The sequence below is a fragment of the Panthera onca genome, chromosome D1 (assembly GCF_046562875.1).
Source record: "Panthera onca isolate mPanOnc1 chromosome D1, mPanOnc1 haplotype 2, whole genome shotgun sequence".
Taxonomy (NCBI): domain Eukaryota; kingdom Metazoa; phylum Chordata; class Mammalia; order Carnivora; family Felidae; genus Panthera; species Panthera onca.
Window position 1 is genome coordinate 43032812 of NC_138348.1, and position 26193 is coordinate 43059004.

A 26193-nucleotide genomic window follows, 5' to 3' on the forward strand; every position below is an offset into this window, starting at 1 on the left:
CTGGGCTGTGCAACAAGGTGGCACGGAGACCCCCTCGGACTTAAAGGCTGCTGTGGGTAAGGGGACGCTAGCTTTCCCAGGGCTTCAGAACTTCGGGCTTCTATACCATCCTGCAGATGAATTCCGGGAAGTCAAGAATTTTATTATTTATTGTGTAAGAGAAAGGGGTGGGGAGAGTGGTCTTGCCCATTGATGCTGATAACCAATGGACACTACTCAGTTCTCCACAGGGCGACGTGTCCATGGTGGTTTGTTCCTTCCTGAGAACCTCCTGTCTTCCTGTCCCTCCTCAAACCAAACACACACAGGCCTCTGATTCAGGCCTGGCTTCTGCCTTACAAATACAGAAAACAGCTCTGGGTAATTTGGTAAAAAATGGTAATTTATTAAAGGGTGTTGGGAACTTGAAGAATCTCTGGAAGGGCCAGGGCTCCTGGCCTAGAGGCCTCCCAGCCAGAAACAACACCAAAGTCACTTTGTAGAACTGATGGGTCTGGGGAGAGCTCTGTGGCTGTCACTGCAGGGTGCTGACACTGTAGTGGGCACTATGTCACTGCCAGCACTTGGTACTGGACGCCTCGGAACATTAGTCCTAGTTCTTGTAGAACCTGGTGCGGTAGCTGCTACACCCTCGCTGGAATGGACTCCAGGATGCATCTGCTTTGTTACATCATTTCCTTTCCATTCCAGGTCTGATGTGGGTGAGTTGGGTCACCAGAGTGAGGTCATGGGCTTGAGCTTTGGCTGCAAGGAGGCTGGGAAGGCGGGGGTCTGGCTTCCATACAAAGAGGTGGTCTCTGCCTCCAACCAAGACTTGGAGAGGGGGTTTCCCCCAAAACAGAAGGCGGTGGCCGGGGGGGGGGGGTGCTGTTCAAAGGTGACAAATGAGCACCTCTGCGGTGTGCAGAGCCCATCTCAAAAGAGAAGCACAGAGGTCTTTTTCTTTCTTTTTTTTCCTTTTTCTCTCCTAAGGACAGCGACAGTAAGCCTGGAATGCACAGATGCCTCAGCTTCCTCTCGTTTCCACACAGCTTTTCTGCCCAAAGACCTGCAGTCAGGTGTCCTTACCTCCTTTACCCTGGAAGTCACATCTGTCCTAGGGGAAGAGGTTCCCCAACCTTCCCCACTCTGGTCCTGTTTCCTTTCCTTTCCCTTTTTCTTTCCTTTTCCCTCCCCTCCCCTCCCCTCCCCTCCCCTCCCCTCCCCTCCCCTCCCCTCCACTCCTTCCCCTTCCCCTTCCCCTTCCCCTTCTCCTTCTCCTCCTTCTTTTAACATTTGTGAATTTTGGCACCTTCCAGCTTTGAGCACATGGAAGGAAGGCTTTCCTCTGCTCCATCCTGCAGCTCAGGGGTGGCCTTGGGATCTATCTAGTGAGCAGAGGAGGAGGGTGCCCTTAGAGTCTGCTGAACCACAGTTGGCTCCCTCCTGGTTGACACTGACAATACCTGGCCCAGGTGAACATTCATCTTTCCTGAAGATAACATGGTCTGGTGCCAAGTGGGGGATGGCTGTTAGCCCTCTTAGCTTGACTTTGACCCTGCCGCCAACCCCCGCCCCCCCATGCAGTCCCCCAGGGTAGACCCTTCCTTTCACTGGCTCACATAAGGATAGTCGGTGCTATGGCTGGGAATGAGGCACCCTGTGTTGGGGGATATGGCCTCGGGGCACATCGGGTGTGGAATTGAACACCCACCCTATCCCCCAATGTCCACTGCTGTGGTCTTTCCCTCAGTTTATGCCACTGCTCCACCACACGAAGGGCTTTTGTTTTTTAAACGACCTTTGATTTATTTTTAATTTCAGAATAGAAATGTCCATGTTGTTCTGTATTGTAAAAGTAATGCATATCCTATAGAAATGCAAGCAATATGTAAATACATAAATTAGGAGGTGAAGAGTCATCTTATATGAAACCCCACTTAGATAACCATCACTGAAAGTTTTTTTTAAGCCTACAAATAAAACTGTTCTCATATGTAGATCTAAGGATGAAATGAATGTGTACATGGAAAGATATTCCAACATGGCGTGGATTTGAAAAGGCAGTTTGTGTTAGCATCTGACGGTGGGGGAGATGGGAAGAGCTGTCTAACAGAGCGACCACCCCTAGGATGGAGCTCCCTATAGTGGAGTTGTGGCAGCCGAGGCTCACCAACCAGGCACCCATCTGGAAGCTGACCCAAGTGGCAGTTCTTGTCGTTGTAGCACAATTGTTCCTGGAGTCCAGTAGTTGGCAGGGCCAGGGAGGGCCAGCCATGGTCACCCCTATGGAGGGAAGTGAAGAGAGCAGTGGGCACACAGGCTCTGAGGGGCCTGGCCCTGGGTCCCCCGGTGCACCTGCTCCCCTGACCAGACCAACCTGAGGGAGCAGCTGCTCCTCCTTGGGGATCCTGAGATGATGGCAGGACCTGTTGGCCTCCCAGAGCTGTGGTCCTCTGGGGCATTTACAGTTTCAAAGGCCAACCTGAGGAGTTTCAGGGTCCTGGGATAGACAGAAGGTGGGGGGTCAGCAACTGCTTACCATTAGTGCCTTGCTGGCTTCCTCACCAGAAGACACTGAATGGATATCCGCCAAATGAATGAATGAATGAATGAATGAATGAGTCATGACATGTTACCTTGTTCCTTCAATATTCATTGGCTCTAGCTATATTTCAGAGTCTCAGAGAGCCTCCCCACCCTGTCCCCTTCAGGAGTGGACTTGCTCTTAGGAAATCAGAGTCCTAAGCTCATGGAAGTCTGGCTTTCTGAGGAGGGTAGCCCCTTGAGGTCACCTGTCCTCTCTCCTTCTGTGCAGACCTCTGACCTGTGATTGTAGCCCTGTGAGCAGGGACTGTTCCAGACCCAGCTTCCCACAAGGGACAAGGCAACCTGCCCTGTAGAGTGACCCTGCTCTTCATGGAGGTGTGTGAACAGGCCATTGACCTAGAGGTTGCAGGGCCCACTCTGCCCTGGCTGGGACCCCACTCCTCATAGTTCAGGGGTATGGTGTGCTCAGGGAAGCGGGGGATCTCTCACGGTCTTGGGGTCTGAGGTTCATTGCCAAAGTTTCCCATGTGCTGTGGGAGGGTCTGCTGGGCCCCTGCCTTCACCCCGAGTCCTCATTCCCTGGTCTTGTTCAGTAGGCCTCCCTCCCCTCCTCTACTTCCTCCCCTCCCATCTGTCTCCCCTCCCCACAGTTCCCAGAAGTAGGACCCAGGCCACCAGCTGCAGCCTGTCCAGGTTCCCTATCGGATTATGAAGCTTAACATTTTTGTGAAGGAAGAAGAAAGCTTTCCCTCTGGGAAGCGATAAGAACATTCCATCCTCCTCTGGCTCCAGGGAGCCTGGGAAACAATCACCAAAGGAGAGAGACTCCCCAGGGACAGGCTCCCTGGACACAAGGCTGGGCTGCCTTCTGCCTGCTCCCCCTTCTTTTCTTCTCCTTCTCCCTCCCTTCTACTAGGTCTGGTCTTGCCTGTGGTCAGCCAGGGAGACCCTAGGGCAGTGAGCCTGGGGAGTAGGGCAGGACTCAGGCCCCAGGGACCAGGGCCCCTCTATGTGGTTGGCTTCTTCCCAGCCTGGGGCTGCCACTGAAAACCTTGGGAACCAGCTCTCTTGAGGGAAGGTTGTACAGTCTGAGAGGTAGGCAGCTTCCACCAAGAGGAGTACCAGAAAAGATGGTCATGGTGGGAGTTAGTAATGTGGGGTGGGCCCCACCCCTGGTGATGACCTAGAGACCCTGATGTCTGAGGTAGGAAGCTGAGCTAGTCACCTAATGGGCACTGAGCCTGAGAGAGGCTCCTCCAGTTGACACTGTGGTAAGAGCATTGCCCAACCAATGCTCTGCCTTTCCTCCCCTTTTCTCTCTCTCAATGGCAACATTCCCTAAAGCCTCCCTGGTGCCTGGTGCTGAGAGAAAGAAAAGGCTAGGGTGTGCCTCCTCTAATTCCTTGACCAAGAAGGACTCTGCCTCAGGGCCTTTGCACTTCTCTTCCCTCTGCTTCTCTTCTTTCAGAAGCCATACCCCTACACTTACTTCAGATCTTTTCTTAGCCTTACCCTCTCAGTGAGGTCTCCCTTGCCTCCTGATCTAAAATGGCAACCCATCCTTACGCACAATAATTCCCATCCCCCATCTCTCAGCTTTTATTGCTAATATATATTTTACTTACTGACCACACTTCTTGTCAGTCTCTTCCCACTACAATGTAAGTTCCCTGAGGGCAGGAATTGCCTCCCTTGCTTCAGTGATTAGAAGGCTGCCTAGAAGGGCAGGCTATGTGGCTGGAGGACCTGGCAGAAACCAAGTGACACGCCCTGTGCCAAACGTAGGGGAAGGGGTGAGGTGGAGGGTGAGTTTTGAAGGAATTTAATGAAGAGCCTGTGTATCAACTGTATGCACGGTTAAGGAAGACCAACAAGGGTGTGAAGCACCCCAAGGCTAGTGACAGAGGGCTGCTCACTTGCCCCAGGTAGGAGAAAGCAGATTGCTTTGGTCTGTTCTTGCCCTTTGGTCTCATGAAGCCAAAGGACAAGGGCACCTGGATAATGCAGTCCATGGAAGTCAGGCCCCTGGGACCTGGAGTTGGGTAAATGAAGCCTAGATTTGCAGGACCACTTGAGACGTTTCACACACAATAAATCTGTTGGATAAATGAATGAATTCCCTTATAAAACTCACGTATCAGTGGAGAAGACACACACATTCTTTCATTCATTTCCTTCATTCGTGTATTCATTCATTCATTCATTTAAGGCATAGCTGCTGAGCACTAGGTAGGCATTAGCACCCATCAGAGACCAGGGTGGAGACATTCCTAGCCCTCCCTGAACCCACTGGGAGCAACTTGCTGGAAAAATGGACACTGAGGGTGGGTTTCAGGACCTGGACAGGCTGCTGCCTCACACACCTGACTCACCTGCTGGCAGCATGCTGGTGTGGCCATAGAGCACCAGCTGGGTGGGGTGCGCCCAACCGATGCAGGACAGAGCAGAGGAGAAAGCTTTGGTTCTTTGGGGGACCTGTTAAGTCAGGCCAGAGCACATGGAGTCACTGGGTGTGGGGAGACATCATTTGTCATTTATTTTTCTAAACCCTGACGATTTGAAGCTTGGTGAGGAGGAAGTCACAGAGAAGGGCAGCCTATGGGCACTTTTACCCCCTAATCACTCACACTGGGGAGCACTCACTGTTCCAGGGCTGTAGCACTTGTCCTCACTTAATCTGTGTGACAGCCCTATGAAGTGGCATTACAATGCCCATCTGACTGTTGAGGGAACTGAAGCACAGAGAGGTTAAGTAGCGTGCTCAAAGTTCCACAGCTACTAAGTGGTGGAGTTGGCATTTGAACCTTGGCAATTTGTGTCCAGAGCCTATGCTACCATCCCTTATGCAGAGACCTTTGATGGAAGGTCCATAATGGGGGAGTGTGGCAGTCCTCTAAAGATCTGGGGAGATTCTTGTTGCCCAGCTGGGGAAGGGACCCTCTGCGGGAAAGGTCTTAGAGGGAGGGGACTTGGTCAGAGACAAGTGTGGACTTCTGGCCTGATGGGTCAGAGCTGAGTGGGAGCCCCAGGCTCTAGAAGCTCGCCCTGACCTTCAGCCTCACCGCCACCATCTCTCTCATACTTGTCCTGTGGCAGCTCCCCACTGGCTACCCAGCCTCCTGTCCCACCATTGCCCCATTCATTCTCCATGTCATATGTCTCCAGAACTCAAACATTGTCATGTTGACTCCAGGATAAAAAGTCCAACCTTCTCCCCTTGGCCTAGAGTGCCTTGCACGATCTTCCCCGTCCACCCCACTAGCCTTGTTTCTGGTCATTTCTCCCTTGACTTCTCCACTCCAGCCCACTGGCCTTCTTGCTGGTTGTAGAGCATACACTGTCACCTCATTCTACCTGCTGTGTCATGTGCAGGGCCTTAGTCCTTCCTGTCCAGACGTCTTTCCTTGAGGCCTTTCCTGGCCACACCACCTGAATGGATGTCCCCCTCTCCATACTCAGCCCCTTGCCATCCCCTTACTTAGGGGGTTATTTACTTACTTTCTCACATTTATCACTATGTGAAATTATCTTTTTAAATTTTATGTGTTTACTATCTGTCTTCCGCCACTAGAGTATAAACTTCATGAAGGGGGAAATTATGTTTTGATTAATGTTGCATCCTCAGTGCCTAGAGCAGTGACATACAGTATCTGCTAAATACATAACTCTTGAGTGAGCACTTGCTCTCCATTTCTTATCACTGGGCCTTTGAACATGCTGATCCTTCTGCCACCTTCTTCACTCAGCTGAATCCACTAACCCTTTAGTTCTGAGCTCAAAGACCACACCTTCAGAGAGCCTTCTCCCTTGCCTACACTAGCCCATGTCCCCCCTTACCCCCTGTATATCTGCCCTCCCAGAGGACTGCACTTCCATTGTTGTGTATCACTCCTGGTCAATTTCTATGTCTCCACCAAAAAGTAAACTGTGAGGGCAGGGACTGGCTGTTTTGTTTACTCCTGTGTCCCTGGTGCTTAGTACAAAGCCTGATACTCAGTAGGTGCTCCAAGATTATGTGTTGAATCATTGAAGGGAAAGGGGGGGGGGCCCTCAGGTGGCCATCAGAGTGAGGGCACAGGTCATTCTCATCTGTTTGTCCCTTGACAGGTCTAAAAAGCTCTGCCAGGTATTTTCACATATATGATCTCAACCTTTCTAATACACTCATGAGGTAGGCATTGTGATCTTTCTTTACAGACAAACAGAGGCTTAGAGAGATTAAGGAACCTTCCCAAGATTATATACTCAAGAACAGCAGAGCTGGGACTCAAACCCACGCCTCCTGACTTGAGTCTTTTTCCTGGTATCCCTTGCAGAGGGTAGATCCCAGGTGAGGTGGGAGGCAGCCCTACTCCTGCCCCAGGTTCTTTGCTTACCTCACAGCCTACATTAGTTACCTACTGCTGTGTAACAAAACCTGGTGGCTTGGAACAACAGTATTAATTAATTATCTCACTGTTTCTGTAAGTCGGGAATCTGGGTGCAGCTTCAGGGTGTTTCACAGGCATAGTCAAGGTGCGGGCTGGGGCTGCAGTCATCGAAGGCTCAAATGGGGAAGGGTCCACTCCAAGCTCCCGTGGCCATTGGCAGGATGTAGTTCCTTGCTGGCTGCTGGCCAGAAGATGTCCCCATTTCTTTGCCACAGGGGTCTCTTCCTCAAAGCGGGCAAGCTGAGAGGGTCAGAGGCAGCCAGAGAGATGGAAGTCACAGTCTATCACTTCATCATGGGAGTGACATCCCATCACAATTTGCTGTATTTTGTCACGAGGAGCATATATCCAGGTCCCCGCACACCCAGGGGAGGGGGCCACTGGGAATCATGCCAGAAGCTGCCACTGCACAGCCCTGTTCCCTTTGGCAGCTCTCACCTCATGAATACCTGTGTGGCAGCTGACCTTGTCCTGTTCACAAATATCCGTGGGGATGCTGCCTGCATTCATTCACTTATGGACTCATCTATTTGACAGACATTTACTCTGTACCTACTGTGAGGTAAATCTTTTTTTCTTTTTAAAAAATTATTTAATTATTTTCAGCTAATCATGTATTTACTTAATTTATTTATTATTGGAACATAATTAACATACCGTGTTATATTAGCTTAAAGTGTACAACATAATGATTCAGCAAGTCCACGCACTACTCGGTGCTCACACCGAAAGTGTAGTCACCATCTGTCACCATACGTTAAAATCTTACTGACTATATTCCCTATGCTATACTTTTCATGTCCATGAAATACTTATTTTCTAACTGGTGGTTTGTACCTCTTAATCCCCTTTATCTATTTCACCCATCACCCCATTTCCCCTCTGGCAACCACCAGTTTTTTCTCTTATTTAAGAGTCTGTTGGTTTTGTTTTTGTTCTCTTTTTTTTCCTGTTTATTTATTCATTTTTGTTTCTTAGTTCCATATATGAATGAAATCATATGGTATTTGCCTTTCTGTCTGACTTATTTCACGTAGCATTCACCCTTTAGGTCCATGCAGCTTGTTATGAATGCCCAGATCTCATTCCTTTTTATGGCTGAGTAATATTTCATTGTATATATACACCACGCCTTCTTTACCCATTTATCTACTGAGGGACACTTTGGTCGCTTCTGTGTGTTTTGTAAAGAATGCTTCAGTAAACACAGGGATGCATATATCTTTTCAAATCAGTACTTTTGTTTTCTTTGGGTACGTACCTAATAGTTGAATTACTGGATTGTACAATAATTCTATTTTAATTTTTTGAGGAATCTTTATGCTGTTTTACAGTGGCTTCACCAATTTGCATTCCCGCCAATAGTGAACTGGGTGCTAAATCTTGATTACTGGAGTCACCAAACTGAATAAGGCTCATTTCCTGCCTTGAAAGAGACAGGTCTGTAAAGAAATCAATGAGATTTGTGCATGCTTACGTAGACTTTGGGAAATAGCAGTGCTAATGCTCATTTAGCTCTGTGTACCAGGCATCAGTCCAGATGCTTTCAATGTAGTATCTCTTTTGCCCCTCACAGCAGCCTGTAAGGTAGGTACTGTTACAGTCACTCCATTTTATAGAAGAAGAAACTGAGGCACAGAAAGGTTAGCTCTTTGCTCCGGGTCAGCCAGCTGGCAGGCCAGGGTGGGACTCCAGCCTGGGCGATCTGACTCCTGAGTCCATAGGCTTAGTCGCTTAGTTGCTGTGCCGTCTTTTCTCTTGAGAGGCAGGCTCCTGGGGATGGGCTGTCGGAATGATGGGTGTTGAGGAGGGTCCTCAGGAGCACTTCCTCCCTGTTCTTCAGGAGCGGTCTATAGACAGATATTTTTTGTGGGTCTTGGTGAAGCTGCCCGCTAGATTATCTGGAATGGGAAGAATGGCTGGGAAGCCCACTGGCAGTCTAGGGAAGAGAGTTGTTTTGGTTTAAAAGATTGACATTTTAATAAACTGCTCTTAATTAACAGCACTTTGAAATTCTGAGTGATGTGCTCTCCATCTTAAAACACGCGGGCGGGTGGCTTCCTAGAGAGGATGATGCTTGTGGGTGATCTCCCTTTTTGAAACAAACCCAGACCCTCCAGTCACAATGTATTTTTCATTCCAAAAATGATCTTTACTGCAAATGTTGCTTTGGTTCGAGCGAATTAGAAAGCCTTATTACGCAGGCAGGCACTTCAAACAGTGCCCGGCTCGTTGCGCCGGCTGTGGCATCAAAGGCTCGGCTGGAATCCCTGATTACCACCCAGGCTCTTGGCCACTCGGGAGCAGGCGGCATCTGAAGCGGGGCCCTGGCTCTGGGACCAGCGGGCTCAGGGTGCCTAGGAGCCGGGCAGCAGTCTCCCCGCCAGGCTTGGTGCTTTCCTCCCATCGGGGGTGTGGAGGGGTGCCGTGGGCTGAAGGGGAGAATGGCTTAGTTGCCCTTGGCTGGGCACTTACTGTGTCTCACACACACTTTTACATGCATTATCTTATTTAAAGTTTCCAATAGCCACTTATAGCAATTGTGGCACTGGGAGATGATACCCGTCTTTTTCTCCCTTATTCTGGCCTAGTTAAGAAATAAGACAAAAGAGCAAGGCAAATAAGAGACCGGATGTCCTGTCTATTATTGATACCACAGCTGATATTGGAGAAGGTGGCTGGTATCTGCAGGCAAGCTGGCTTTCTCAACCTGAAGCTCACAGTTATGTCATTCCTTCCCGGGACACATGCACAGGCAGCCCGGGACAGGCTGCCTCAGGTGAGAGCATGGATCTGTCAGTTGTTAGCCGAGAGCAAAGTGCACGCCCCCTGCAGGCAAGCCAGCTCTCCCCAGATACAGAGAAGGGCCGAAGGGGGCATGGCCATATTAATCTTACCAAACTCACCAGTCAGATAATTCCTTTTTACTTTTTGAGGCCAAGTGAGTGAGGACAGAGGAAGGGGTGTGTGGGCCCCTCCATAAGTAAGGGAACAACGAATTCCCAGCCCCTTTCCCCGGCCACTGTTATTATCTTCTTTATTCTCTGGCCGGGGAAGAAGGGCTGAGTTTCACAAGCTGCCCAGCTAGTAGGTGGTGAAGCTAAGATTCTGTCTGACTCTACTTCCTCTCCAGAGCTCGAGCTCCTCAAGTTCAGAAGTGAGTCCCAGGCATTCAGTGTCCTTAGGAACTGGCACAGCGTCTAGCTCAGGGTCTTTTAAGTGAACAAAGGAGATCCATTCCTTCATTCAGCATTTATCGCATTGCTATATGCTGGGCGCTGTACTTGCTGTTGATGGCATTAAGCTGGTCACGTGGGTGTATAGTGGCCCATCCCCCAAGAGACAGGCCTTCCTGCTAATCTCTGGAATCTGTGAATGTGACCTTATTTGGAAAAAGGATTTTGCAGATGTCATTAAAGATCTTAAGATGAGATCATCCTGGATTACCTGAGTGGGCCACAAGTCCAATGACAACTGTCCTTATCAGAAACCAAAGAAAAGGCAGGAGAAGGGGACAAGGCCACTCGAAGACAGAGGCAGGAGTGACGTGGCCACCAGCTGAGGAACACTGGGAGACTCCAGAAGCTGGAAGAGGCAAGGAAGGATTCTGTCTTTGGAGGGAGCACAGCCTGGCTGAAACGTTGGTTTTGGACTAGCATTCAGAACCACGAGAAAATAAATTTCTGTTGTCATAAGCTCACCAGTTGGTGCTAACAAAGTACCACCTAGGCAGCCCTAGACGTTGGAGGATAGAAAGACACCTTGGGCCCTTTCCCCTCATTTCTGACACATATGGGGGACGTGGGAAGAGGTGGCCAGTCATCTCATCAGGACCTGGGTCTGGAGTGCTTGATTCCCCCTAGCTAAGGCATGAAGGCAGGAGGCCTCTCTGCAACTTGGATGGCATTGTACACAACATGTTACTAATCGAGTAAACATAAACGAAAATGAATAGCCACAGGTGCACATGGACCCCTCTATACCAGGCCATGGAGATATGGGGCTGGAGGGTTTGGTTAAAATCTGATGGGTTTTCCCCTTAGCTCTGGCTGTTGAGATCTCTTGGCATCCAGAAAGGAAAGATGGAGAATTGCCAACTGGTTTTTGGAGGGAACTTCAGGAGCCACCAGCGCTCCTTGCCAACCTTCTTCTCAAGGAGACATCCAGCTGCTGTCCCAATGCCTCAGAGAGTTGGCACAGCATCGGGCCACCCTTCCCGGGGCACTTCTGTCAAAGTACTTCCCTGCACGGAGCCCCCATCTGTCTTCCCGTGATGGCTGCTTTCACTTTTATTTCACAAATGAAGGAACTGGGTCTTGGCAACTTTCTAGGGTCACACATACGGTAAGTGCTGAAGCAGGTACTCTGAGAGATTAGAGAACCTCAACGATCTTTGCTGGTAGTGAAAATAATGAAGGACAATACACAAGTAAGGCTTTGTAGTTGTCACCATTATGCTGTGAAGCCTCATCGTTGGTTATCATAACAAGCACGTTCATAACTGGGCTTGGCTGTGGTCCTTGGAAGACTAGGTTTGTTACCTAAACGAGGGGCTTTCTTTCTGTACCTCCACAGATATATGTATTTTGGGTGGGTTTTTTTCAGAACATTTCCTAAATTTTGGTCTCCTGGGTCCATGTACAAGCACAGATTCTGCCTAATAGAGATCATCCATCTGAAACCTGTTGGCTCGTTCAAGGTAACCTTGGGCATACTACATACCAATAAATATTAAATACAGATGCAATTAGTTAGAGGCACTAGGAAGTTAAGGATTGTATTTGAGCCTGCATTCTGGCTGTCCACTCACCCCTCCTTCCATCTGGGCTCTTTGCAGAGGCCTGGGAAGACACGGTTGGGACATTGGTGGCACCTCTCTCCCCTCCATCTAACCTCAAATCCAAACCATAGCACCAACCACGTGTGCCATCCAAAGTAAGGGGTGTTCTGTAGCACAGTGATGGACAGCAGAGGCCTCGATGAACTGTCAGCCTTCTGCAGTGAGATAAGCATCATACACAGAATGTAAATCAACACCCTGTTTCCTTCATCAAGAAAATCTTGCTGGGAAAAGTCAGCTGCACTAAACAGCGTGCATAGTGACGTAGGTGATTTACAGTCTTGCCCCTAATCTCATTGCAGACTACACTTCAGCAGCACTGCTACGGTTCAGGTAAGGCATACAGAGAGAGAAAAGAGGCAGGGTCTGCCCTAAGGAGGGACAAGCGCCAGTCCCCTACCAAGCCCCCTGCCCAGAAGCCACAGGAAGTGGGAAAGAGGCCCCATGGGTGTCAGGTCTCTCCATCAGTGGTTCTGCTGATTAGGAAACTTGGCCCATCTAGCCCTCTTGGCAGAATCCTATTAGCAGTGGAGTGAGGAAAAGGCTGGTCAGAGAGATGAAGAGAGGGATAGGGGCTCTCTTTCCCTACAGAGATGTCTTTCAGTTGTGCTATAAAGCCTTAGCGACAAGAGCAAAAGAAATTTCCTGGCAATCGTACTGCAACCCTTACATGTTCTTGACTTTATGGTTCTTGATAAATGTAACAGCAGAAGGCCTGCAGGCATCTTCTAGCCTTCCTGGAAAATGTGAGGTTTTGTTTCCAGGGTGCTGGGATGCAGGTTTTTGGATTGGCAAGCTCCCAGAAATGGCCGAGATGAGCACACCTCAACCATTTCTTCCGCTGGGCAGAGTTAATCCTTACTATTAACTGACTGGAGGCCAGAGTCCTTGGGGCATTCTCCTGCCACTGGGCACAGTGGCCCGCATTTGAAGGGTCGGGATTCCTGAATTTGTGTCTTCAGAACACATCAGGGACACTCTTGGTTTTGGGGGTCCTGTTGCAAGGGGTCTGTGACAAAGCAGTCCATCCTGTCAGAAGGTGGGGAGTGAGAAGACAGAGGGTTCTCGGGGTCGCCTTGAGATCTTCCCTGTTTGCACTTGAGCTGGTCATGAAAGGATGCCAGAAAGGACCCAAGTTGCCAGCCTGCTGGGTTCTTAGGGAAGGAGCTGGCCCAGGCCGGACTCTGCCTGGGAAGCACTTGGCTGCCTAAAGGAGCTCAGTTAACGGACGCTGATACAGCCTTACCTGCCAGTGCCTCTTTTGTGGTGGGCTCTGCAGGGGGATGCAGAGCCGAGGCAAGCACACCGAGCCGAAAGCAATACTAACGAGAGCTGATAGTACGCGTTCACCACGCACTGTGCTTATGCTCAGAGCTTGATGCGCGTTATCTAATGTAAGCCCTTCGCAGTCCTCAGAGGAAGTGCCATGTGATCCCCTTTGACAGTTTCAAATATTGAGACTTGGTGGTGACTTAGTCTGTCTGAGGTCACCCAGCTAGTGATGGTGGAGCTGGAACTTGAACTCCACAACCGGGCTCTGGATCAGTGGTTTTCACCTTGGCTGTCCATTTGCATCACCTGGAGAGCTTTTACAACGTACCTGCGTCTGCATCTCTCCCTAAACCAATGAAACTGGAATCTCTGAGGGTGAGGCTAGGTATCGATATGTAATAACTTCACCCCAAGGCTGCATGTATTCAACCAGGTTGAGAACCTTGTCTCTGGAACCTGTGAGCTTAACCACTGCACCGCACTGCCCTAGCCCTGCTCATGTCCACAGCAGCCCCTAACACAACACCTCTTGGTGACACCTGAGCACTTGCTTTTTCCCACTGGGCCATGCCGGCCCCAGAATGGGGCTCTCATGGAAGTCTCTGACATAGGAGGACCATTACTGTATCATAAGAGAAGTATCCTCTCAGCAGGGAAGAATCAAGGGCAGCCTCATGGAGAAGACAGGAGAATCCAGGGAAGAGTAAGAGGGAGAGGCTGCTGGGAGCTTAGCAGGAGCCCCTAGTCTTTGTTCATTCATATGAACTTGATTCCCTAGGTACCACAGTAGAAGGGTGTCTGAGCAGGGTAGTGACCCCAGCAGGAAACCATTCCCTTGCTGAAGACCTTGTAGCTCCTATTGTACCCTCTTGCCCCAGGGGGAGGCCAGGAAATGGAGTTTGCTGAGGAATTCATTGAAAAATCAAGTGTAAACATATCAGTAAGAAAAACCATCTCCTTGTTTCTCCCCCATCTCCCTGTCCACACTAGCAGTGCCAAGGTCCCACAGCCCATATACTTAGTGCTTCATTCCTCTTGGCCTTTGTCCCCACAGTTTCGTATGCCTGGAAAGGCCTTCTGTCTTCATCAGCCATATGAGCACATTTGCATTTATAGTTCAAAACCTGCTCCTGAAACCATTGTGAACTCTCCCTGGATAGACTTAACTCCTTCCTCCTCAACCCTGCCATAGCATGTACATAATTCTGGGGTTGCACGGATCACCCTGTCATTGTAATTGCCCATGCCTGGTTCCCTGCAAGACTGGGAGCTCCATAAGCAGAGGGTCTAGCACATAATAGGTGCCTAAGTCATGATCAGATTAAATTTCTCTCCAAGGTCAAGAGTCTTGGAACAGCAGAATTTTAGGAAACCAGACATAGTGAGGTTTCTCTATGTCTGCCACTGCTAAGCAACATTATCCATGATCTTCGCTGCCTTGGACCAAACAATTGCTTAGAAAGGGTCTCTTTTGGAAGACAAAAGGATTACCTGTGATTGTGATATCAGTAATTTTCTGGCAGCCATTCACAACTGAGCCTGGCCAGCTCAGCTTGTAATATTAGCTATGCCAGCTTGTGGAAGAAAGGAGGCACAGATACGGTAAATTTTGGAGCAGATACAAGAGCAGGAGGGGCCTAGACCTGAGGGCGCAGTGTTTTTATGAGAGGTGGAGTGTGTGTGAGTGTGTTACTGAGGCCAGGGGTAGCATCTCTGGCGATGCTGCCAGATGGCCTGAGGGAGGCCATTGGTTGTGTGTGCATAGAGGGGAGAGGGAGGCCTAGGGGGTGGCTAAGAGGCCTCTGATGAGGAAGGGGGAGAGGGAGCCATCCAGGACTCATGGGGGGCTGGCATCATTTGGATGTGTAAGGGCATCTGCCAGAGTTAGTGGGTGGACCGTGTGCACAGGCGCTTGTGTGCAAGTGTGAGCTACCAAGTCCTCCCCCACGACTGTGGGCAGACCCAGGCTCCCGGGGCCAGCCAAAGAGGGGATTACTTTCTGGTTTAGTAGATTAAATGCTGAGGTTTCTGTGAATTAAATCCCAAAGCAGCTTTGGAATGTTTTCACTATCTGCACTGAGAAAATGAGATCTTTTTCATCTGGTAACATAGGGATAATAATACCCAGATCCCTGGGCTACAGTGAGGATTAAATGAGATCCTGAATGCCCAAAACCCTGGCCTGTGCCTGAGACACAGTGAGGCCCTAATCAATGGTGGTTCTCAAGTGAACCGAGGCTCAGAGGGGCTGGCGAGGGGCAAGCCTGAAATAAGAGAGCTTTATTCCTTAAAGACAGCAGCCAGTGCCCTTGTCTTTGGTGTCCTTTGGTCTGTGAGCCTTCAGTCCTGCCTGGGGCAGCTCAGGCTTGGGGTCAGATGTGGGCTCATTCTCAGGCTGTCCACGTCCTGGAGTGAGACCTGAAGCAAGCCCTTGAATCTCTCTGAGCCTCGTTGTCTTGTAGTATTAGGACTTACAGGGTTGCCCAAGGATTTGCTACTTTCATCTGCCCCTTAGCTCCCAGCCTCTGCCTGTGACCGCCTCCAGACTGTTCGCCCAAGAGTGGCCGGATAATAAGCTCTTTAAAACTGAAGTCAGAGCTTGTTTTCCCGAGCACACAACTCAGTGTTTAAAGTCTGCAGTCCTTGCCATGGGCTGGCAGGCCCTCAGTGATCAGCCCCCTGCTGTGTCTACTCTCCAGTTAGATGGCCCCGTGCACTGGGCCAGCAGGCAGCTTCCTTGCTGTTCCTAAATATCCCAGGCTCCTGCCTCAGAGCCTTTGTACTTGCTCTTCCCTCTGCTTGAATGCCTTTCCCCCAAGCAGTGGCATAGCTTGTCGCTGGACCGAATGTCTGCTCCAGCCTCTGCCGCCTCATCCTGATTTCCCTGTCCACACAGCCCTCTCAGCCCTTCTCTGTTCCCTTATCTGGATACAGTTTTCTCCTTGGCACTGAGCCGTGGCTGCCATTGTCTTGTATGTTTGTCTGTGGTTGGCTCCCAGGCTAGGATGCAGGCTTCTGGAGAGCATGAGCTTGGTTCGGCTCACTGCTGTCGGCCCAGCAACTGGGTAACTTTTGGCTTAGTAGCTGTTTGGTGGAGGAATAGATAGATGACTGAGCGAGTGCCTGCAAAGCATCGTTCCCACCACCCAGTGAGCCCTCAGAATTATTAGTGATGGAATGAAATGACCTTGAATCCATAGCCCCAGGATTCATTTCTTGCCTTGTTGTCAATGTACTGTGCAGCCTCAAGCAGTGAACTTACCCTCTCTGGGCCCCTGGGAGAGCATTGGGCAAAAGGGGATTCCAGCTTCTGCCTTGGCTGAGGGAGATCAGGGTCACGGAAAGGGTAAGTTGATAAGGGTGTAGTTTGCCAAGCAAAAGAAGCCCCCAAAATATAAAGTAGAGGCCCGTTTTCTCTGAAGAAAGACAGTCACTTATTTCTCAGTATGCGGCCAGCTGGCCTGTGTCAGGTGGTCGTGTGTAAGAGAAGAAAAAATCCCTTTGACTGAAATGGTGATATTTTACTGAGGCCACTTGGTTTTGCTTTCAAATAATTTCTTCAGGGCTCCCAAGTGCCTCCTCTTTCTTACTCATTAGCAGTCTACAGAACTTAGAGGGAGACTCTAATTAGGGAAAACTTTCGTATCATTTGCTAGAGAAAGAATGAGGAGGGGCTACCTTACAGGCCAGAGAGAACTTTTTGCATCTACGTGAGACCCTTTGGCTCCAGGCCTTTGACTTGAGCTCAGGAGCAAAAACGAAAGCCACAGGTCAGGAGGACGAACCTGCCATTTGGAATAGGCAATCATCGTTATTTCTTAAGATATAAATTCTGAGAGAGTACACAGGTCTGGGGCGTCTGAGGTGTCTAGGGATGGGTCTGACTCTTGCTTGTCGAGGAAGTGCAATTATTGATTCTGCTATTAATGAGGAGTGTGGAGTTTACAGGCTCAGGGCAAAGGAAGAGCAATGGGGACAGCCTGCACTGGCAGAGAAGATTCCAGAGACTGCTCTGCTGTACTCTAACTCAGACCCCATAGGGAAGAGGATAGGCCTACTATCTAAATCCCTCTGGAAATCTGTGAAGGTGAAAAATATTTATGCTCTTGTGCTAGTATTAGCTCAGTGTGTGTCAGTAGGGGGGAAGATTGCTGATGTCTTGGGTCATGTCAATGTAGGTAGAGTGTGCTGAATGAGGGAGGTCCTGCCAGCCACCATATTGATCAGCTCCACTGAAGTTGGGGTTTTTGGCTGTGGTTCCCATATAGAATATAGACAAAGTGTAATGAAAAAGAGAAAGTGGTAGAATGATATGATTATTTTTTAAAACCACTTAATTAATGGTTAAGCAGCAGGATTAAGAAGGGTAGGGGGGATCTATCTGACAATGACCATGCTTTGGGCAATGCACAAGGCAGTGTTGGGGAGGTGAGCCCTGGTCTATGCGGATGGCAGCCTTCTCAGGTTGCTCTGCTGTGTTTCCTCATCCTTCTGACTCTGCCAGGATGATGGTTGCATGTGATGTTTGTCCCATGGGTGTCAGGCAAGGGCTATTCTTAGGTGTGGCCCTTGAAAGCCTTCCTAGGCCAAGACGTGGAAAGCAGTGCCTTGGAGGGTGTTTGGGAGTGACATGGACAATGCCAACTCAGAACAAGATCACCTGGGGCTGTTGACTCTAATCCCAGAGGCAAAGAACTCTGGGCCTCAGTCTCCCCTGTGTGTCCTTTGGTCTAATCTGTACCATCACCCCAGCCAAGGCAGTTCTCTTTGAAGCCATTGGGACCCCGGAAGAGATATGCTCCTGAGCCCTACCTACAGCCATTAGCATGAGTCTGGGTGGTAGTTTTAGCTAACGCAATGACAGGAATGAGTTGGTTTAGGTGCTGGGTATCTGAAGCCCCTGAGTGATAAGCCTCTTTTTGCACTTCCCATATCCCCATGGCATTCCTTACATTACTGGAGTCAGCAGGCCCCAGGTGATCTTGTTCTGGGTTGGCATCATTCACATCATTCCCAAATGCCTGGGTCCCAGGCCTACTGGTCATTGATGGAAGGTGGTGAGAGAAGGGAACAATGTGTTAGACATTAGACACATATTATCTCATCAATTTATGAGGTAAATGTTATCAGCTTCATTTGACTGATGAAGAAAATGCCGCTCAGAGAGGCTAAGCAACCTACCTAAGCTCACACAGGTAGGGAGTAATGAAGCTGATTTTTGTACCTGCGTCTTTGTAACTTCAAAGTCTGTGTTCTCTCCATCAAGACATGTTTTGTCCCTGAAGATATTACAGACCGGGAGAGGGAGTGTGGCTGGCCAAGCATCTGCCCCTAGGTCTTGGTTTGAGAAACAGGACAGGATAGCCCCCTTGAGAATGGGAATTGAGGTTAGGGAGTGAGGTGTCAGAGACTATTCCTGCCCCCAACCCAGTAAATGTTGATATGGAAGTCAGAGACTGGTTTCCTTTCGAAGGGGTCCGTGTGGGAGAGTCAGCAGTAGGAAGAGCCTGGGAGAGCCATGCAGCAGCTGCCTCCCATCATCAGACCGTAGTGGTGAGAAAAGCCACAGCCCCAACTCGGTTGTCACAGCACAGATGGTGAGACACTGTCACTAGCTCTCCACTGGCTTTCTCTGTGGCCTTGGCCACACCACTCCTATCACCTCCATGGGCATGCATAGCTCGTACTTCTGTACCAGGACGGTGCCTGGGACTGTTTGTTAAAAGTGAGATTCTGTTTCAGGAAGGCCGCAGAGGGCCTAAGCATCAGCCTTTCTAACCAGCTGCCAGACAAGGCTGCTGCTGCTGTCCAGGGATCACACTCTGAGTAACCCCGTTCTCGTGCTCTGGACTCTGAGCCACACTGTGTAGACAGTGTCACAGGAGCTTCCTTCAGGAAGTCTTCTCTGACCTGCTCCCCAACCTGCAACTCCTTTAGGTGCAAAGTGGTTAAGAACATGGACCTTGGAGCTAGATGTTCTGAGTTCGAATGCTGACTCTGCCTGTGTGACTTTGAGCAAGTTACTTGACTACTCTGTGCCTTGGTTTCATCATGCGTAAACTGGGGCAGATGATAATAGCATCTCTCAGGATTGGGGAGTGAAACAGTTGCTATGTGTAAAGCTTTCAGGGTGAGCCCATTATAAATGTTAGTTCTATCCTCTTCATTATTTTTGTCATTATCACCTTCTCTTTCCTGTCAGCCTCCCTGTCTTGTTCCTCTCTGAGCCCCGTGCCTAGCACAGAGAAATTGCTCAGAAGTCAAGTGGGGAACACTGATGGGCAGGCAGAGCAGGGTCACTTCTCACAGGATGCAGATTTATGGCCTAGAGGCCAACACTGGGGCCGAAGGAGGGATTCTGTGGGGATTACCGGCTCCTCCCGGCAGGCCCGACCTTTCCTCATCTTATCTGGTTGCTGACAGAAAACAGAGGGTGTCCCAGTCCCAGCCCCACCCTGCTCTGGCCCTCTGTGTTCTGGACCTTTGCCTGTCTGCTGGGTTTTGCTCTGAGGGCAGACGTCTCCCATAAAGCAAGCCTCGTGAGGGAGGGATCTATAGGCCCAGGAAGACGGGGGGGTATGCTTCAAAGCTGCCAAGACAGGGCCCCTGACGAGGTCTGTTTCATCAAGGACTCTCCTGTCTTCTTGCCAAATGCTGGGGATGCCATGCCCTGCCGGGGGCTCTAGGGGTCGGTGCCACATTTTGACAGAATGCAGTCCTCTCTTTAGATCCCTGGCTAAAAAGAAAAATGCACACACACGAAACAAAAGCCCTGCTGCCTAACATAAAATACTGCTTCCTAATCCCAAGTGTGGCCAAGTGGGCTGTTAAGATATTTAGAAGGCCTTTAAATTATTTCCACTTTAGAAATGGTTTTATGTCTCCCATTTTGTTCACTTGGTTGGCTAAGGTGTAATTGCTCTGCTGGCCCAGACTTTGCTTCCTCACCAATGGGGACCCTGGTTTTGCATCTTGATATTAAGAACAGATACTGAGAGCTGAATGGGGCATTGTTTCCTGGCCAGATCAGTAGCTGCTGCCTGCTTGGAGGAAGTGAGCAGTTCGAGATTGGCAGCCCGACCTAGCCCATGTTGTGGCTTGCTTTGATTATTTGATTCTCTCCGGCTCCAATCGGGAGCCGATCACACACATCCAGGTTTTCATTTCCGCTCCCTCCCCCCATCCCCTGCCATCCATTTTCCACAGTTGCAGGTTAAAGGAGTGGGTTTGGCCATTGGCAGCCTGTGCTGATTTTTTAAAGAGACTCTGTTCAGGTAGCTGGGCTGGAGGGACAGGGGATGTCCCCTGGGTGTCCTCCAGTTAGATCTTTGGGTCAAAGCAGAGGCCTGGAGTCTAAGTGTCTTCTGCTCTGTTTCCTTACTTGAGACCCGTAAAGGTTCGAGAAACTTCTCTCAAACTCGCAACAGTAAGGAACACCCATTCTTTCCCCAGAACATAGAAATCACTTGAAATTTTGCTCCTTTCACATTTTAATCAGAGAGGTTGAAATATAGAAAACCACAGCATCTCATTTTAAAAAGATATAGAAAAACGTTCTACTGGTTACTTAAAAACTTTTTAAGTCTTTATCATCCTTCCCACTGTCCCACTGCTTCCCTCCCCCTTGATCATCATGATGTTTGGTCATAAACGCCAAAAACCCAAATAGAACCCCCTGAGCAGTGGGACCCAGCTGAAGAACAATGACAGGATGTTGGCTCGCAGAGTGTCAGCATTTGCCAAATAAGTTTATCCTTTATTTATTATTTTCATTGTGGTTTAAAACACACAGCCCCCAAAGCCAAGTCTCTAAACCAAAACGTATGGCAGGCCTGCCTCGGCCCACAGCACACAGTAAACTCAGAGACTTTTCCCCTCCCTCCTCATCAGCGATTGGGACAGAAGATAGTATGTTTTGAATTTACAGAGAGATCTACTGCTTTGGGCCCAGTTTTAGTACTTTTAAAAAGCAATCAATAATGGCCAGTTTGTAATAAGAAAAATTTATGAACTGACAGGCAAAATGTAATTACGGAGGGGATTCTTTGCAAGAAAAAAGAGGTGATGTTAACAGACATCCCGACAATCTGTTTGCGCTCATTTCATTCATATAAATGATGAAGTGCTTCTGGGTTAAAGCAGCATTCTCCAAAGACTTCCCGGGAGCCTGGAAAAGTCACTGCCAAATTCTCTGCTAACAGAGGGCAATGAGTCTTTGCATTAACTTCTCGTTGTTACCCGCAAAATGGGTTTTTCACGGTGTTACTTTTATGACTATGACTGTTCCCCAGCAGCAACTTACACACCTCATCTTCTCGGTCCCTGAGGAGATGCAGGGCACTTGTGAGCTTTCCAGAAACCAGGTGGTGTTGTAGGAACCTCAAGAGCCTTTGGCTCCTCCCAGGCCTCCCTTTCCTGCAGCTTTCTCCTTTCAGCCACCACTGCTGAGGACAGAGGTGGAGCTTTCTGAGTGTAAAAGGTGCCTGGAGAAAGGGAAAGCAAGGCTCATGGGAAAATAGCAGAAGTTGCTCCCAAACTGCCTGATCATCAGGCCCATGATAGGTCTCCACAAATGCTTGAAGGACAATACTAGTGACATCTGACATCTACATATCACTTTTCAGTTCATAAGGTACCACTGATAACAATGTCCATTTTGACCATCCCAGCAATCTGAAGGGACATTTATTGTTACACCCATTCTACAGATGAGAAAATTTAGCCTCAATGAAATTACTTGGCTTCCCGTGGTCACACAGCTTATTACTATTTCAACCAGGATTTCAACCCACATTTCTCTGTCTCCTAAGCCTGTGTTCTTTTTGAACATGCCAAGAAGAGAGAGACCAGTTCATTTAGAAAGAATGAAGAACAGGACAGACGTTCTTGTTAAAGAAATGCAGTCCAGTGAAATTTTATGTAAATATGTTGACTTTGAAAATGAGACCAAGGTTGCCGGAGGTAGAACCGTTTTTACTGTTTTGCATTTGCAGGTGTGATGATTTTCCAAGTGTTTCCACATCTCGACTTTATGTCATTTGCAGCTTACAGTGACTCTGTAGGGAAGGCAAGGAAACTTCATCACTCCTGCATTGTGGAGGAGCTCAGAGAGGCTGGGCCACCTGCTTGGTGCCAGAGAGCATGTACCTGACCATGTCACCACAGCTCATTGCCATATAAGAGGGGTCCTTTGTATTGCTTTTACAGAAAAACCTCACTGTACTAGAAACAAAAAGTAGGGCCCTTAGTGATTTGCTTTTTTTCCGTCCATGTTTTACCTCTCAGTTGAAAGTTGAATGATCACAAGTCATGTTGAAATCCAGGAATCAGGGCAAGAAGCATCCGAAAAAGGGGAAGTTATTAGAAAGAGTCACCCAGGGGAGGTGCCAGGGTCAGCTCAGACTCAGGGCAGCAGGACCCCCATCTTGACCTTCAGTCCCAGCCCCGATGCCGTGGCCTTGGCAACACCAAGTCACGGAAGCAAAGGGTCACATTTCCCAGAGCTTTTTAGGAACATAGGTGGAAATGGAAGGGGTCCGAGCCTTCAGTTACCTTGGGATCCAAATGCACAGCATCTTGCATGGCTGCTGGTTGCAGGTTTGGGTGTGTTTGGCCCTGTGCCACCTCTCCCGACACAGTAATGGGTGATGAGAGTGGCCAGAGACAGGTGTGGCTGTGGGGCAAGATGTCAGGATTATCCAGTCAGCCTTGTTGGTTAGAAATTTTGTTTTTGGATCTCCATTTATATTTCTCATTTGTTGCTGTAATAAAGCTACAATCCTGTAACAGTGGTTTAAAACAACACTTTCTTCTTCCCCCTGTGTCTGTGGGTCATCTGGGTGTTGGCTGATCTCACTGGGGTCAGTCTTAGGGCTGTAGGGTGGGTTCACATCTGCCCCCTGTATCTTTTCTTCCTTCAGGGCAAGAGCCATGGTGATGGCAGAGGCACAAGACCCCAGCCAAACTGCTCAGTACATGAAGGTCTCTTCTTGGGTCACTTTTGCAAATATTCCACTGGCCAAAGCCAGTCATGTAACCAAGCCGAACCTCAGCAGGCCGGGGAAATCTGCTCTGCCCTCTCCAATGAACTGAGAGGGGAGCGGATATTTACTGAATTATCCAAACTATTCACACCATCCGCCTGACTCCAGCATCCTAGTTGTTAATTGACTATAACTCAGAGGGAGAAGAGATGTAGCTAATCATTATTGAAATGCCCCTGATCTCCCTGCATGGGAGAGACAGGCCATGGGAGCCGCAGGTGCAGAGGCTTAGAGAAGGGGGTCCGGCAGGTGTGGCTGCCTCCCCCAAGGGGCAGAGGGTGTGGCGCTAGGGACCAGCACATCCTGGGAGTCCCCTGAGTACTGCAGGGCAGGAGGACAGGACAGGGGTGAAAGGGAGAAGCACCAGAGCCTGATTGAACTGGGTTCCAATCCCAGCTTCCCTATTCTCTGAGCATGCTACTCCCTCCTCTAGGCTTTGGGTTCCCCATATGTTGTCACAGGACAACGCCATACACCTCAAGGCGGGTGAGTGTGCAGGGACAGGAGGCAGAAAGCCAGAACCCTTTGATGAGGGAGTTTGGCTTTTCAGGAGGGAAGGACGGAAAACAATATTTGAGAAGTTTTGGGCTTCTTTATAGGAAGGGGGCTGTAGGCTGAGTCTGTAAGTAAAACAGAAGGAGGTAGTGAGAGAGGTTGAATGGGGTGGGCTTCTGCTTCAGCTCATTAGAACGCCCCCTCAGTTCCTTCATTCCCGCAGGAAATGTTTACTGAGCTGCGGCCAGGCGCCCCCCACCCCCACATGCAGCGACTGCATCAGTGAATAAAAGATGAAAACCTCCACCCTCGTGGTGGAGTGGAGGCTGCACTTATTAAGCATTTACTATCTTTTGGCCCTGTGCTGGGCTAGACATCCACCCTCGCAAGATGTTTGCTACCCTGTCTTATTTGAGGATAAGAAAACCAAGATTGGGAGTAAAGATCATCCCTCCCAGTGGGTGCTTACAGCAAGTAAGAGGCACAGCTGGCACCATTTGAGCCCAGAACCCTCTTACTCTGTGGCTGTCCTGGCCCCAGATAGCAGTTTACAAGCAAGCCTGAGACTCTCAGAAGGCAGGGGGACCAGATGAGAGGAGATGGGCAACAGCATGTGGAGGCGGTTTCCAGTCTACGGATGGGGGTGTTTGCTGATGTGAGCAGAGGCACTGGGCCGGGTTCCAAGGTAGGTGTGTGAGCATGGGTGGGTGGCCTGCCACAGGGCGGTCTCTCTCCTGGCCTGGCCAGAGGGGCCAGAGGGGCCCAGCAGCCCTTTCTTAAGAGTTAGGGAGCAGGGGTGACTCCAGAGGTCTCTGAGCTGCTTCACCATTAAGACCAGTCAGCTCCCATTACTGGTGTCAACTGCTCAAAGATAATGGGATCAAAGCTTGCCCAAAATCTGAATGAAATCTGGAACAGATGTTATTTAGGAAACACTTTTTTTTGTTTGTTTGTTTTGAATGGGACGATAAGCCTAACAATTGATTATTGGCAGAACTTTGGCTCATATCAGAAACAATCAGCTGCCTGGCCTGAGACTGAATAGAATCCCCAGCTTCCTTCTACTTCCTTCCCCACTCGAGCCTGGATGTGGACTTCCCATGAGGTAGATGGGCCCCATGCCTCCAATTCAGTCTAGTCTTCAAGGCTCTCTGCTCTGCCCCTTTTGGCCCATCATCTTTCTCTCTTCCTGACCTTTTCTTTCTAATGCCTCCTCCTACGAATCATGTGAGCTCGGCAGGTGCACACATACACACTCACACCCACCAGATGCTGCAGCTTCCAATCTTGGCAACGGCCAAGGGTTCATAATGGGGGTCATTCCCAACCACACAGGGCTAGTCAGATCCTGTTCACCAAGGCCCCTCAAGGAATCTTTCTGTGGGGGCACGTGTGGGGGGCTCAGTAGGTTAAACATCTTGATTTTAGCTGAGGTCATATCTCACCGTTTGTGAGTTCAGGCCCTGCATTGGGCTCTGTGCTGACAGCATCCTGCTTGGGATTCTGTGTCTCCCCCTCTCTCTGATGCTCCCCCCCAAATATAAATAGACATTAAAAAAATAATCTTTCTCTAGACTTCACTCTCAGGCACTCCAACTGAATGGGCCTTTGGCTGCTTTGAAAATTCCAAGAGTGTGAGGTTTAAGGACACCATTAGTTTAGTACCTATTATGTACCAGACATTATACAAGCATATTCCAACTTTGTTCAGGATCTCTCTAGCCTGTGGCCTAGATGAGGGTCTCGGGAGTGGTCTTATCTTATGTTTCATTGGCTCTTGCCCCATCCTGCAGAATTCCCTGGTCCTGTTTGAAGGGACCCTAAGATGGTGACCCAACTCTTAAACCAGCTGGTTGGCTGTTATTTTCATGAAACCTGTGTTAGAGTCTTCCTTTCCTACTTTCCTGCTGATGGCAGTCATTAAAGCTTTGACATCAATGACTAGAGCCAGGTCCCCAAATTCTCCTCAGTTTGTCACTCTTCAGAGGCTGGAATTCGACCGTACTCCACAAAAAAATACCCTCCCCCCAGTCTGTGTTGCTTGGGTTCCAGACTGTGTTGGTTATGGACCATGTTTCATCAAGTCCCTCTGGAAATTCATTCTTCCCTCTTCTGCCTGCAGCTGCTGTCTCCATGGGCTCACCCTAAGATTCCCTTAGCTAGACTGGGTGACCAAGATCCCCAACATGTGTCATATTGTCATAGCCTTCCATATTTTGGCTGCTACCTCCTTGCTGCTTACGTTCCCCTTCTCTCCATGGAAAGAGTTATTCTGTGTTCCTTGCCCCAAGCTTTTGGCTGTGTCTGATTCTAAATCCCAGTGATATGTTAGGAAAAGTTAGAATGACTCTTTACAACAACCGTGTGAGGACATTGACCATATGATTGTATGGTCCAAATCACGGGATCCAATCAGGAGACTGAAAGTCATTGAGGAAAGATCACTGAACTGTGTTCTAAGAGTCCTGAGTTCTAAGGCTGTCTTGCCATGAATCCTGATATGGCCTTGGGCAAATGGGTTCTCCTCTGTGGTTTTCTGAGCTCCTACTCATGATCTGGAGGCAGCAAGAAGATAGCTCCCCAA